Source organism: Balaenoptera physalus (assembly GCF_965194825.1).
Source record: "Balaenoptera physalus genome assembly, chromosome: 10".
In the NCBI taxonomy this organism is placed as follows: Eukaryota; Metazoa; Chordata; class Mammalia; order Artiodactyla; family Balaenopteridae; genus Balaenoptera; species Balaenoptera physalus.
The window spans coordinates 73,894,184-73,906,487 of record NC_138889.1 but is presented as its reverse complement, the minus strand read 5'-3'; the positions used below and the strand labels follow the sequence as shown (position 1 = coordinate 73,906,487).

The 12,304-nt window shown below is 34.3% G+C and overlaps 1 protein-coding gene and 1 long non-coding RNA gene across 12 annotated transcripts in view; one reads left to right on the top strand and one right to left on the bottom strand.

Annotated features, from left to right (window-relative positions):
* Positions 1 to 12,304, top strand: part of SOX6 (SRY-box transcription factor 6) — a 627,969-nt gene that overhangs the window by 123,555 nt on the left and 492,110 nt on the right. For 5 of the 11 annotated variants that reach the window (XM_082476545.1, XM_082476541.1, XM_082476532.1 and 2 more), the window contains one exon: positions 3,427 to 3,508. The exons of 5 other annotated variants lie outside the window; for them this stretch is intronic. The gene's annotated coding sequence lies outside the window, so the exon portion shown is untranslated. Of the gene's footprint in view, positions 1 to 3,426; positions 3,509 to 4,569; positions 4,716 to 12,304 lie in introns of all 11 variants that reach the window. One more of the 11 variants, XM_082476544.1, reaches the window with a different exon arrangement.
* LOC309667728 overlaps positions 1 to 12,304 on the bottom strand; it is a 504,177-nt gene that overhangs the window by 437,099 nt on the left and 54,774 nt on the right. The window lies entirely within an intron of this gene.

Genomic DNA, 12,304 nt, shown 5'->3' with positions numbered 1-12,304 from the left:
TGTGTCTTCATTTAAAAGTGGATTTCTTGTAGCCAGCATGCAGTTGAGTCTTGCTTTTTTATCCAGTATGACAATCTCTCCCTTTTAATTTGGGTGTTTAGACCATCTACATTTAATGTGATTATTGACATGGTTGAGTTTAAATATATGATATGCTCTTTGTTTCTTGTTTGTACCATCTGTTCATCATCCTGTTTCCCCTTTTTCTTGTTTTCCTTTTAATTTATTGAGAATTTTTATGATTTCATTTAAAATCCCATATTGGCTTCTTAATTTTTTTGTTTTAATATATTTTAGTGGTTGCTTTAGTAGTTATAGCAACCCTATACAACTTATCACAGTCGTACTTCAAGTAATATTATCCCACATCACACATGGGATGAGAATCTTACAATAGCATACTTCCGTTTCTCCCTCCTAGCCTCTGTGCTATTGTCATACACATTACTTCTACATATGTTAAATCTAAAGATAATTTTTATTATTTTTGCTTTGAATAGTCAATATTTTAAAGATATTTAAAAAATAAAAATAGTCTTTCATACTTACCCACATATTTACCATTTTCAATGTACTTTATTTCTTTGTGTATATTCAGATTTCCATTTGGTAAATTACCTTCTGCTTGAAGGACCTCTTTAATATTTCTTGTAGATTATGTCTGCTGGTGAGATGGTGATACTTCCATCACCTTTTATATTTCTGAAAAATCTTTATTTTGCTAGGTATAGCCTTTTAGATTAACTTTTCGTGGTTCAGTAATTTAAAAAATTGATCCATTGTCTTTTGGCTTGCATTGTTTTCAGAAAGAAGTCTGCCTTAATTTTTATTATGTTTCTCTGTGTATGATGTGTCATTTTCCTCTGGCTGCTTCTAAGATTTTCTCTTTTTACATTGGTTGTAAGCAACATGATTACTATGTGCCTTAGTGTAGTTTTCGTAATGTTTCTTGAGCTTGGGTTTTTTGAGATTCTTGTATCTGTAGGCTTATAGTTTTTGTCACATCTGAAAAATTTTCAGCCATTATTACTTCAGAATTTTTTTTTTAACTCCCATTCTTTGTGGAATCCAATTACACACATATTAGGCAGCTTGAAGTTGTTCTTCAGTTCTCTGATTCTGTTCACATTTTTTCATCTTTTTCCCCCCCATCCTGTTTCATTTTGCATTGTTTCTATTGATAAGCCTTCAAGTTTACTTGTCTTTGTCCTGCAGTGTCAAATCTGCTTTTAATTCCACCCCTGTGATTTTTCATCCCAGACATTGTATTTTTTATCTCTAGAAGTTATAGTTGGGTCTATATTGTATATTTGATATCTCTACTTAGTATGTTCAGTCTATTTTAGTTTCATGAACAAATAGAATGCAACTAATAACTATTTTAATATCCTTGTCTACTAATTCTATCATCTGTGTCATTTCTGGACAAGTTTCAATTGATTGCTTTTTCTCTTCATAATGAGTAGTATTTTTCTGCTTCTTTGCATGACTGGTGATTTGTTATTAGATGCTAGAAATTGTGTGAATTTTACCTTGTTGAGTGCTGAATCTTTCAGTATTTCTATAAATATTTTTTGATGTTTTTTCTGGTATGTAGTTAAGATACTTGGAAACAGTTTGATCCTTTCAATACTTGCTTTTAAGCACTGTCAGTTGGAACCAGTGCAGCCTATAGTGTAAGGCTAAGTTTCTGCACTGCTGAGGCAATACTCTTTTGAGTATTCTGTCCAGTGCCCCTGGCATTGTGAAGTTTTACACTTTGATGATGGGAAATTGAATTATTCCTGGATTTGTGTGAGCTCTGGGGATTGACTTCTCTGCTCCTTTTAGGTATATCTTTCCCTAACTTTGGTTAGTTTCCTCACACATGTGTGCTTATCAGTAATTGTGAGGGATTCTCTGCAGACCTCTGGAAGTTTATGTGCAGGTCTTTCTCCTCTGTTACTTTGCCCTACCAACGATATCCACCTTGGCCTCCCTAGACTCCCAGCTTCGTCTTCTTAACTCAGTGAGGCCATTAGGATTTGCCTCTGTACACTGCAGTTGGTAATTTCTTTCTTGAGGCAGTAAGCTGGGACAACTGTAGAGATGACCTCATTTGTTTTTCCTTTCTCAGGAATCACTTCTTCATTGCTTGATGTCCAGTTTCTGAAAACTGTTGTTTTTATATATTTCATCCAGTTTTTTTTAGTTGTTTAACCCAAGAAGAATCCAGTCCCTGTTAGTCCGCCCTGGTCAGGAACAGAAATGTCTACATATGTGAAGAAAATACATGATATATATTAAACATGCAGTATATTGAGTGCTTCACACATAGAAAGTATTCAATAATCAGTCACTATTGCTATTTCTCCACCTGCATCCTGTTCAATAATGAAGCTTTATTTTATATACCACCTTCCATATGAAGGCTTCCAGATGAATTATTACTCTTTATTCTTTGTACTCACATCACTTTTTTTTACATACTTTCATGATGACATGGATCTACATTATAAATTTTGGTTTACTTGTTTGTATTTTGTGGTAGATTGTAAGCTCTTAGACAAATAAGATCTATCTTGTTTATCTATCATTAGTTTCCAGCATATAGTAACTGCTTAGATCTTTGTTGCATAAATGAATAGTCGAGAGTATCTCACACCTTTTATGAACTATTCAAGAGTAGAATTTTTGGTTGGGAAGGAAAGAGAGATGGTTTAGTGGATGAGAACATTTGAGCAGAATGAAAGTGTAGAGGAGTTCCAGAGAGCAGCATGAGAGCAAAAGGTGGTTGGCTGAGGTTGATAATATATAATAATGATAATGATAATGACAATTGTACTAGTAAATACTACTACTACTACTTCTAAAGTTATTGTGAAGCTGAGAGAGGATAGAGGAGTATAGAATGGAGACTAGGAAAGACTTATTGTAGTATGTCAATGCAACCATTTTGTGATACCTTCAGCACCTTGCTGAATATAGATGGTAACGTTGGTAACATTTCATAAATGTATATTGTGTGAATCAGTGTAACTTGAATTGTTGTAAAAGAGGCTTTTAAACAAAGTGCTGAGAGAACACAGTATACTTTTTGGAGTATACTTGTGAACCTTGGAAGGAAGTGATAGGGATGGCTTAACTGAGAAGAAGCAGAAAGAAATTCTAGATAGTGGAGAATAGCATAAACACAAAAAATACTATAGGCGATAAATAAGCATAATATAACAGAAAGAACAAATGGACCTTGGAGCTGGGTTCAGTAGGGCTTCACTTTTATCTCTGTCACTGGTGTAACTCTGGAAAATTACCTAGCCTGTCTGAGACTCAATTCCCTCATCTGTAAAATGGGTGTGGTTGTTGGGAAGATTATATAATGCATAGAGTAAATTTATTTTATGTTGCAGATAGTGGGTCCAATAACTATTAGTTTCTTCTTTTTAGACATTCTATATCTTCTGATGAGGAAAGAAAAATGCTTCAAGAAGGACTTTGTGACCCCTCATCACTTTGTATAAGAGCCCAGGTATAATATATAATTTATGAGTATAACTAATGTTCCCATTTATTTCCTATTAATAAGTGAGGATTTATGGCAAATGAGGATTGCATTGCATTTTTGTGGTCTAATACTAAGACCTAAGTAATTTTAACACCCAGTTGCTTTACATCTTCTAGTTTTAACTTATGTTTATAACTATTAGGATTATTGGCTAAACTTTACATACAAATGAAACAATTTTACTACCACAATTCAATATTTTTCAGAAATGTTTCTATTTATAGGGAATATATCTACTGAATGAAAGATTGGAAAGATAAGTGTCAGAAATCCTAAAATTTTTCAAGTCTGGAAACTACTTGTATTCTTTTAAATTATTTGTTTTATGCATAAAATCAGTTTTGATATTAATTTACCATCATGGAAATCATATAATACAAGGTACAGAGTAAAGTTTAGAAACTTTTGACTTTTAAAAAGTAATCATACTTTAAATTTCCAATTGGTTTATAAAAAAACATTGTTAATGTGCACTTACAAAAATATTTTGGATACATGGAGATTTTAAAAGGAGTTCTAGCATAGCTAAAACAGAGTAATCTTTTATTTTTTTCACTGAAGGAAAAATTCAGGACTCTTCCAGTTAAGTAACTCTGTCCTTGGTTTAGAGAACTGAAGAATTTGCATAGTCAATAGAATAAAAATTGATAAGCCATAGCAGTTTTGGAGCCAATTTTCAGCACTGTTTTTGGTTCTTGAATACTTGCATTGACATGTACAACTCATAGGTATAGTGCATAATGTTGCTGATCCTGCCAAGTGAAGAACCACCTTTAGTCATCTACCTAGTATCTCAACTGCTGGGTGCTGAGTTGGCAAGGATCTGGCATGTGGTAGCACCTGACTTCATCTGCTGTCTTCACTATAGACTGGTTCTTTGCATTTATGAATCTTAGTCTGGCCTTGATGACAGTTTGCTTGGTTGAAAGTCACCTTATTTTTAGTTTAAGACGTGTTGCCTCCATGATACTTGTAAACATGTTGAGAGGCTGAGTTTTGATGAATCTCACAAAACTCCTCAACAGGGCATGAACTGAAACCAAGGAGCTGACAATATTAATAATTCAGCATTTGGCAGTATTGTGGATATTAATGCATTCATAGTTCATCTTGACAAACCTGGGCCCAATCACATGTGAAAATGAGTTTAGTCATCTAATTTTAGTTTCTGGTGAGTATTTTTATACTTTTCTTTCAAACTATAGATGAAATGAAGAAAATATTAGTCACTTCTTAGAAATGCAAGGTTCATAGCCCACATGACTATGTGTTGTGAAATAAAAAACGCTTTACAATAAATTACCATCTTGATTTAATGAAATAATGCATAAGAATTCTTATAGTGCATTATGGCTGATTTGTGATATTTTAAATTGCCCATTTATTCATAATTTCAGAGTGAAGTACCTGTTTTGGTATTTCAGCTAAACATGTAACTCTTAACTTTAAATAACCAGTAAATTTACGTAATCTATGCAGGTAAACTATATAAAGCATTTATCATAAAATTTAAAACATGCTAATAATAATACATGTAATAGCTAAGTATATTCAGTATTTAGGACTTAAAGTTATTTTACAAATATTGCTTTCATGGGGAAATAAATGTATCTTCTTGTAATCTTCTTGTAATAAAATGCCACAGGAGTGACACAATTTTATTTAATTATTAGTAACTCCAGGACACACCTCATAATATGTGGGGCCTAGAAATAATACGGCAATGACTGAAGTGGAAAGATCTTGCTCCTTAAAATTTGGTGGCTTGTTGAGCTGTCTGAATCATCTATGTCCTTCTCACACATACCCAAACACATTTTATGATCACAAAAGAATTATTTTTAGGTCTCTAAACTAGCCTCTTTCAGGCTAATATAACCACTTTGTTGTAAGATTTCTTCTTTTAAAGGGTATAAATGAAGAATTTAAATTTTCATGTGAAGAAAAAGGATATTATTTGGTCCTTGAAGTATTTGGGTCCATATTTCTACCTAGAAATCCTAACTATTATAGTCAAGTTGAACTACAAGGGGAAAAAGCTTATAAATTAAGCTTTTTTTAAAAAAGGGCCACTTATTTATTTATTTATTTATATTTTATTTTTGGCTGCATTGGGTCTTTGTTGCTATTTGGTGAAACACATTGACTTAAAACTGGAAGGAAATAAATCAAATGGGCACTATTTTGTTTTGGATGCTTATAAGCTTTTAATAAATTTCAATATAGTCAGGCTTATGTCTCAATATTATATTTTCATTCACACCTTCAAATGGGCAATTATGTCCACATGATAAATATGTAGGGTTAATGATGGTAATTTGCCACCTGTGTCATGAAGCAGCTCCTTTTCATCCTTAGGTAAAAATTTCCATAGTTTTCTTGGTAATTCTTTAGAGTATAAAAAATCTGAATTAAAAGGAAAAAATTTTACACTATAAAAATCTCACTCTTGCCAAGAAATGAATTATACATAAGGTCTGAAAATAAGTAGAGTAGAAAAGAAGTAGAAATATATTTTAGACAGCAGATTGGATCCATTCAAAGAATTTGCAGGAATGCTTTCATTTTGCTATGGTAGTAATAAATGGTATTGTGCTACAAACTTTGTAATAAAAATGGGATAGGTTTTAAACCAAAAGCTTGTTTGGTAACTTTGGCTCAATTTCTTGCCACTTCTGTATCCCTTGCAAAGGAGAATGCACTACATCTTTGTGAACAACCTGAATTTCTCTTGCCCTGGAAAACCATACAGTCCAACTTGGCTTTTGACACAGTCTAAACTACTCCGATTAGGTAAAGCTGATCTTAAGAGAAAAATTGGATACTCAGCAAACCCCAGCAGATATTTTGACACAATCTTGGAGCTGATAAGTCATCATAAATTTAAATATTACCTTTCCTAGCACAGAAACCTCACTAATAAATGGTTTTGAATATTTTATGAATGACTGAGCACCCTACTTTGCTAATAAGTCCTCTGGAAAGCTATGACTTTTGGGGATGGTTTTACTTCTGGAGGAAGGAGTGTTGAAGAGAAGGTACTGATGAGGTGTCATACAATTTTACAAGTTGCATAACTGCTTTTAACTACAAAACTATCTCTGATTAAAATAACAATTGAGCTTGTAATTTTTTCTGAACAGCTGCTGCTACAGGGGGTCATTACCTTGGAGAGCTCGAAAATAATCGTACTCTTGGTACATGAGTTATGTAGTCTTGTGTTTTACAGCAAAGCACAAAGTTTAAAGCCTATGGAAGAATGTTATTTGAAAGCTGTCAAACCATGTTAAAAAAGACTGCATCGTCAAAAGGCCCTGGTGGCCACGATTCTGCATGTAGCCTTGTCTTATTCATTACAAAATGCATGTTTATAAAGTTCCACAGAGCATCCAATTCCCAGTTCACTTATATCAGCAAGACTTAACTTGCTCATTAATCTAAATTCTTTTGCAACTTTAATCTACATGTTTAATTAATCATAAAATGAGGCGGTAAGTAATTTCAGCAATGTGTGGCTTGTTATCAGATGCATTTAATCACTCTTCTGTGAGCTCATTTGGAAACACCTGAAGATGTCGAGTGCAGTCTGAATAAGCATAAATTATTCTTTGTCAGTGTACTTCACTCAACTAATAAGACATTAATTTAAAAGGCACTGTTTGTCATTTTTAGATCTTTACCAATATTTTTAGCTTAGCAATATAGCTCTAATTGTATATATGATTCACAACTAGTGCCCGACATAGGAAAGGGTAAGAGTTTAATTCATTTTTCTTATTTACATGTAATTATGTCATGTAATCTTAGTTTTTAATGAGGATTAACCATCTTGTAAGTATTCATATGTTTTTGGAATAAGGTACTAATGAATTATAGTTGGAAAAATTATTTGTTGGTACAAAGGCTTGTGATTTCTTGTTGTTGCCTAGGTTAGGTCTGAAAAGACATGAGGTTTGGGAGAGCGCTTTGATTTGAGGATACAGGTATTGCATAGAGATTATATGATGCAGATGTTAACCTTAAAAAAATTCAAGTAGAACAATTATATTCAGCTATCCCACATAATAACATATGTAATCCTTACATAGGACCAGGTAGCCTAAGATAATGACAGTCCCATTTTCTCCCCCTAGTGTCTTAAGAGTATTGCACAGTTGATGACAGCATTTTTTTAAAAAAGACAAGAAACAAGAACAACAATAAAAGCAAAAACTCACTCATAGCTTCAGAGCAAAAAAATATTCATGAGGGCTGAATGAGTTATATATCTCAATGCTGACATCGAGATATATTTTTATAGGAATAAAAATTGCATTTTATAGGATGTCATCACCTGTCCTGTTCATGCCATGAGAGCAGTGACACATGGTAAGAATAATTATCTCAGTGGAAACAAATTTATTTACCCGCCGTGGAACATCCCTGTTTATCTTACGAACTTATCTCACTCATATGCTATCTATGGATTGTCAGCAGTGAGCCAGAGGGGATGGTTCCTGAAAAGGGAATATTGGTTTGAGCTGAAATACAGCCATATTCTCCATTTTTATTTGATGTGCACATCTCCTGGGTTTCTTCCCTTTCTTCAGGGATCCTTTACACTTAGCTAACGGTTATTTATATGTCCATTTCTTGCCTTATGCCTTATCACTGTGTAAGAATTCTCCTTCCTGTTTTCCTTTCTAAGGGAAAACAAAATCCCAGGAAATCTCATTTGTACTGTTCAAGTCATATAGGCCATCGCAGCACATTGCAATGAAATGCCACTTACCCTTATTTCACTTAAAGCACTGTAAATTGTTTTCTTAGAACCACTGATGAAAACTTCAAATCTTCTTTAGAGTCATTCTTGAGAAACAATATTTCATTTGAACTTAACTTTCTTGGTAAGAATACTTTTCTCATTCCTGTAAAATCTTAGTGGATAGACATATACAGTCTAATATGAAGGCTTGCTGTCAGTTTTTCTTGATAAGAAACCTCAAACTTCCCTAACTCCCCTTCCCTTGGCAAAACCTGAGATAATTTTTTCCAGACAGATTTATTTTCTAACTTGTTGTTTTGGTGCAGAGAAAGAACACAGTGTTCCCCCCTCTCATCCCAACTGATGTGCAAGAGGCCTGCCCTATTGTCCTGTTAAGTTCCTCTACACAAATACAATGATTTATTTTATAAAATGCTATATATTAACTGCAGCTATTTGTCTGTATTATGTACTTCAAGAGGAAAATGATAAATTCAGTTCCATGCAGCTCTATACCCTCAGATGTTTGGATATATGCTGATGCAGATATATATATACACATACATATATATACACATTCACAATGTTACCCAAAACACACATACACTGACACTTTTGCCCAGTCACAAACAACAAGGACCTACCACTTAAACATGCTTCTTCAATGGAGACCTCACAGTTGTTAGAATGCACAGTACCCAGAATGAGGAACTACTCCAGTGGGTGCAACTGAATGAGTGGATCTTCCATATCCAGCTGAACTGACAGAGATGTTTGGCAAGGCTCTGATTTTAATGCACAACTTCTGTGGCTGAAGGACAGCATGCTGGTAAAGAAAGTGATTACTGGTGGCAGAGAGGGGTGGGTGAAGAATGAGTTCGGAGCTTGTGCATTGTGGTGTCCACTAGCAGTGTGCTCAGGGGGAGGGTTTGGAAGTCCTGAGTCATCAAAGCCTTCAGCTGCAGTGGGACTTCAGGCTCAGCAGATGAATGAGAATGTCACAGTGCAGTTGGTTACAGGCAATACTTCTGACTTCATACTGCAAGTCTCAATATCTTATTTATGTTAAATGTAAGAGAGCAATGATGTATTCAGTTATGCTTTGTGCTACCTCAGGAGAAAGCCTAATATCTCCCTCTCTCCTCCCTCCCCCCAGTTTCTTAAACAAATAAAATTCCATTCTAATTTTTACCAAAAAATCCATGTGTTATTTCCTATAAACACTTACATAATTTATGCCCACCCATCTTTCCTTTGAATCCAGGTTTTGTCTGTGAACATTGCTTGCATTTTTATAGCAGGCTCGTTTTTCTTACTCATTTGAAATTGGCTTTTATTAGAAGATCATTTAGGCATATCAGTACAATACATTTGGTGGCTTTATAAGAAGTTCTGATGCTAGATGTTCAAAGCTCTGCTCAGATGACATTTTTATGGATCCATACAGCCTTGCTCATATATGAAAAGAAGGTATTGAGTTATACAGATGATTAAGTTATTTCTCTCAAATTTTTATGAGAATGGGTTGACTTGAAGTTGTGTTACTTTCCTAGTGCCCTCAGCTTAGAAACTTTGTGTATTTTTTTAGGCAGCATCTGCATCACTTATATTCAGGAGAACATAATAATACATACAGTTTTAGAAACTGTCTGTATTTTCCCCATTACCCATAATTCATAGGATTGGCATGATTACAGCTCTTGTTGTCATCATATTAACAATGTGTTATAGCCACTAATAATCATTTTTCATGCATACTTCCAAGTACTGTATTTGAAAATCCCAGACTTCATATATAGTAAACGAGGAAGTAATTTATAACTTTCACATTGAATTCTTGCTTTTTCAAATTTGTGCTTACCCTTTTGTAAAGCATATGACCTCCTTAAAAAAGGCTAATAGTCAGTTACCTGTTTTTTATTATTTTTAAATCTATATCACAAAAAGACTTCTTTGAAGTATACACAAGGATGTATTTGTAGGCAATTTCCAACTAACTAATGGGAGAAGTTCAGAAAGTTTGTTGTTTGGAATTTGGAATGGATATTTTTATAGAAAATATGTTATAGATGGTGATTTGATTACTTGTGCAACCTACTGAAACCCATTTAACCTTATAATATGGCTGAATTATACTATTGAGAGTACTATAGTAGCTAACTACTGCCTGTTGAGTGGTTTTGGTATGAAATCTCATTTTGAAATCTAACCTCAATAACATTCCTTTGACCAATTTTTGATGGTGGGATTTGACATTTCCTACTTCCGCTCTGCCAGTGCCCAACAGTGGAAATGAAACACTCCTTGAAACAGAATTTGGGAGGACTTCCTGTTGTCCCTAGCTATGGAAAGAAAGTAACTGGGTATTCTGGCTGAAGTAAGAGGGAATGGATGGCCCTGGCATGAAGATGTATATCTGTTTACAAATAAAGGGCATCCTACTGGAGGTTTATATATTTTGAGAATGAAGAAGGAGCATTTCCTAATTTTACACTGATGAACCAAAAGGGTGGAGATCAATACTTCTGCTCATTCACTATGCTTTACAGTATATTCCAAGTATTTTCATTGTATATCTTCTACTTTCTCCCCCACCCCACTCCCATAATTTTGGCTTTTGGTTTTTAAATGGTAGCACTGGTGATAGTAGTTCAGTTTCTAATATCAGAACAGTTTTGGAATGTATTATTAATTAGGTTTATATAAGATGAAGTGATATATGCATATAGGAAGCAGCTGAGGTTGACTCAAAATTAAATACAGGTGGCTCTCCTTAGCCGAGGATTCTGCATCCGCAGATTCAACCAACTGGAGATCGAAAATATTTGGAAAAAGAAATTCCAAAAGTTCCAAAAAGCAAAACCTGAATTTGCCATGCACTGGCAACTGTTTACATAACATTACTGTTTAACTACATTATGTCCTTTGAGAGTATCCGAAGAAAGTCATATGAAAGTGCAAATAGGTAATGGAAAGTTTATTTGGTCACATGTAAAACATCATCTTGAATCTCAGCAGTTGAATTATATTCATCCCTTTACTTCAAATCTGGCAAACTGTATGTATTTTTTGATTGCCAAGGGGAAAGTATGAAAAAAGGAGAGTAGTGGGGAGAAAATGAGAGAAGTGGTATTTTAAAAGGCTCTAAAGATTTAAGTTGTCAGAGAAAACAGTTTGATGAATTATGGGTAAAATAGAATTTAGTTTCCCAAAGAAATACATGGCTCAAAGTGTAGGGGGAAAGTGCTTGGCAATACAAACCATGTATTTTTCTTAACCTGGGAAGTTTGAAAAAAAAAAAAAAAAGACACATTTGGCAAAGTGAAAACTCAGCTGACTTCATGCCTACTAAGTGAAAAATCTGATTCTTTATCATCCAAGCACATAGTTGGGTAACTCACAAACAGAGCTACCCAGTGTATAGGTTGCAATGGCAAGAAGCCAACAGTGAAATCAAACTCATAAGCTCCCTATAGAAAACCCCTCAAATTACTGCTGTGCTGTTGCCAGCTGTATTGCCAGAGAACAAGAGCTGTACAGATTTCTATGGAATGACTGGGTTACTTAACACCGCTTGATTGGCTCTGTTCCTGCCCCTGTTCTCTTTGGCTGACAGCTGACCACCATACTGGTTTGGTTTGACATAAGACTGAAGTGAACACAACCACTTATATGCACCTTCCTCTTGAACACTTCTCTCCCTTCCTGCCACCCAAAACCCACACATACCCTATATATCTTGCAAAAAGAGAGATAAATATTACTGAGTTTATTTAAGTAAAGTGTACTGGGTGGCACTATGCTGTCCAGTTATTCTACAAATCCATCAGATTTTTAGGAGAAGAGCCATTTCCTCGATCTTTTATTTGTAAGTGCCTGAATTTATCGAATGTGAAAAATATCTTAAATCCTTTAATTTTACTAACTTTTTTTCATTTTACATCATTGCATGCTTCATGAGTCTAGAGCTAGACTGGTTATCCAGAAGCCGTATAATCTTACCCTCTTGCCCTTGG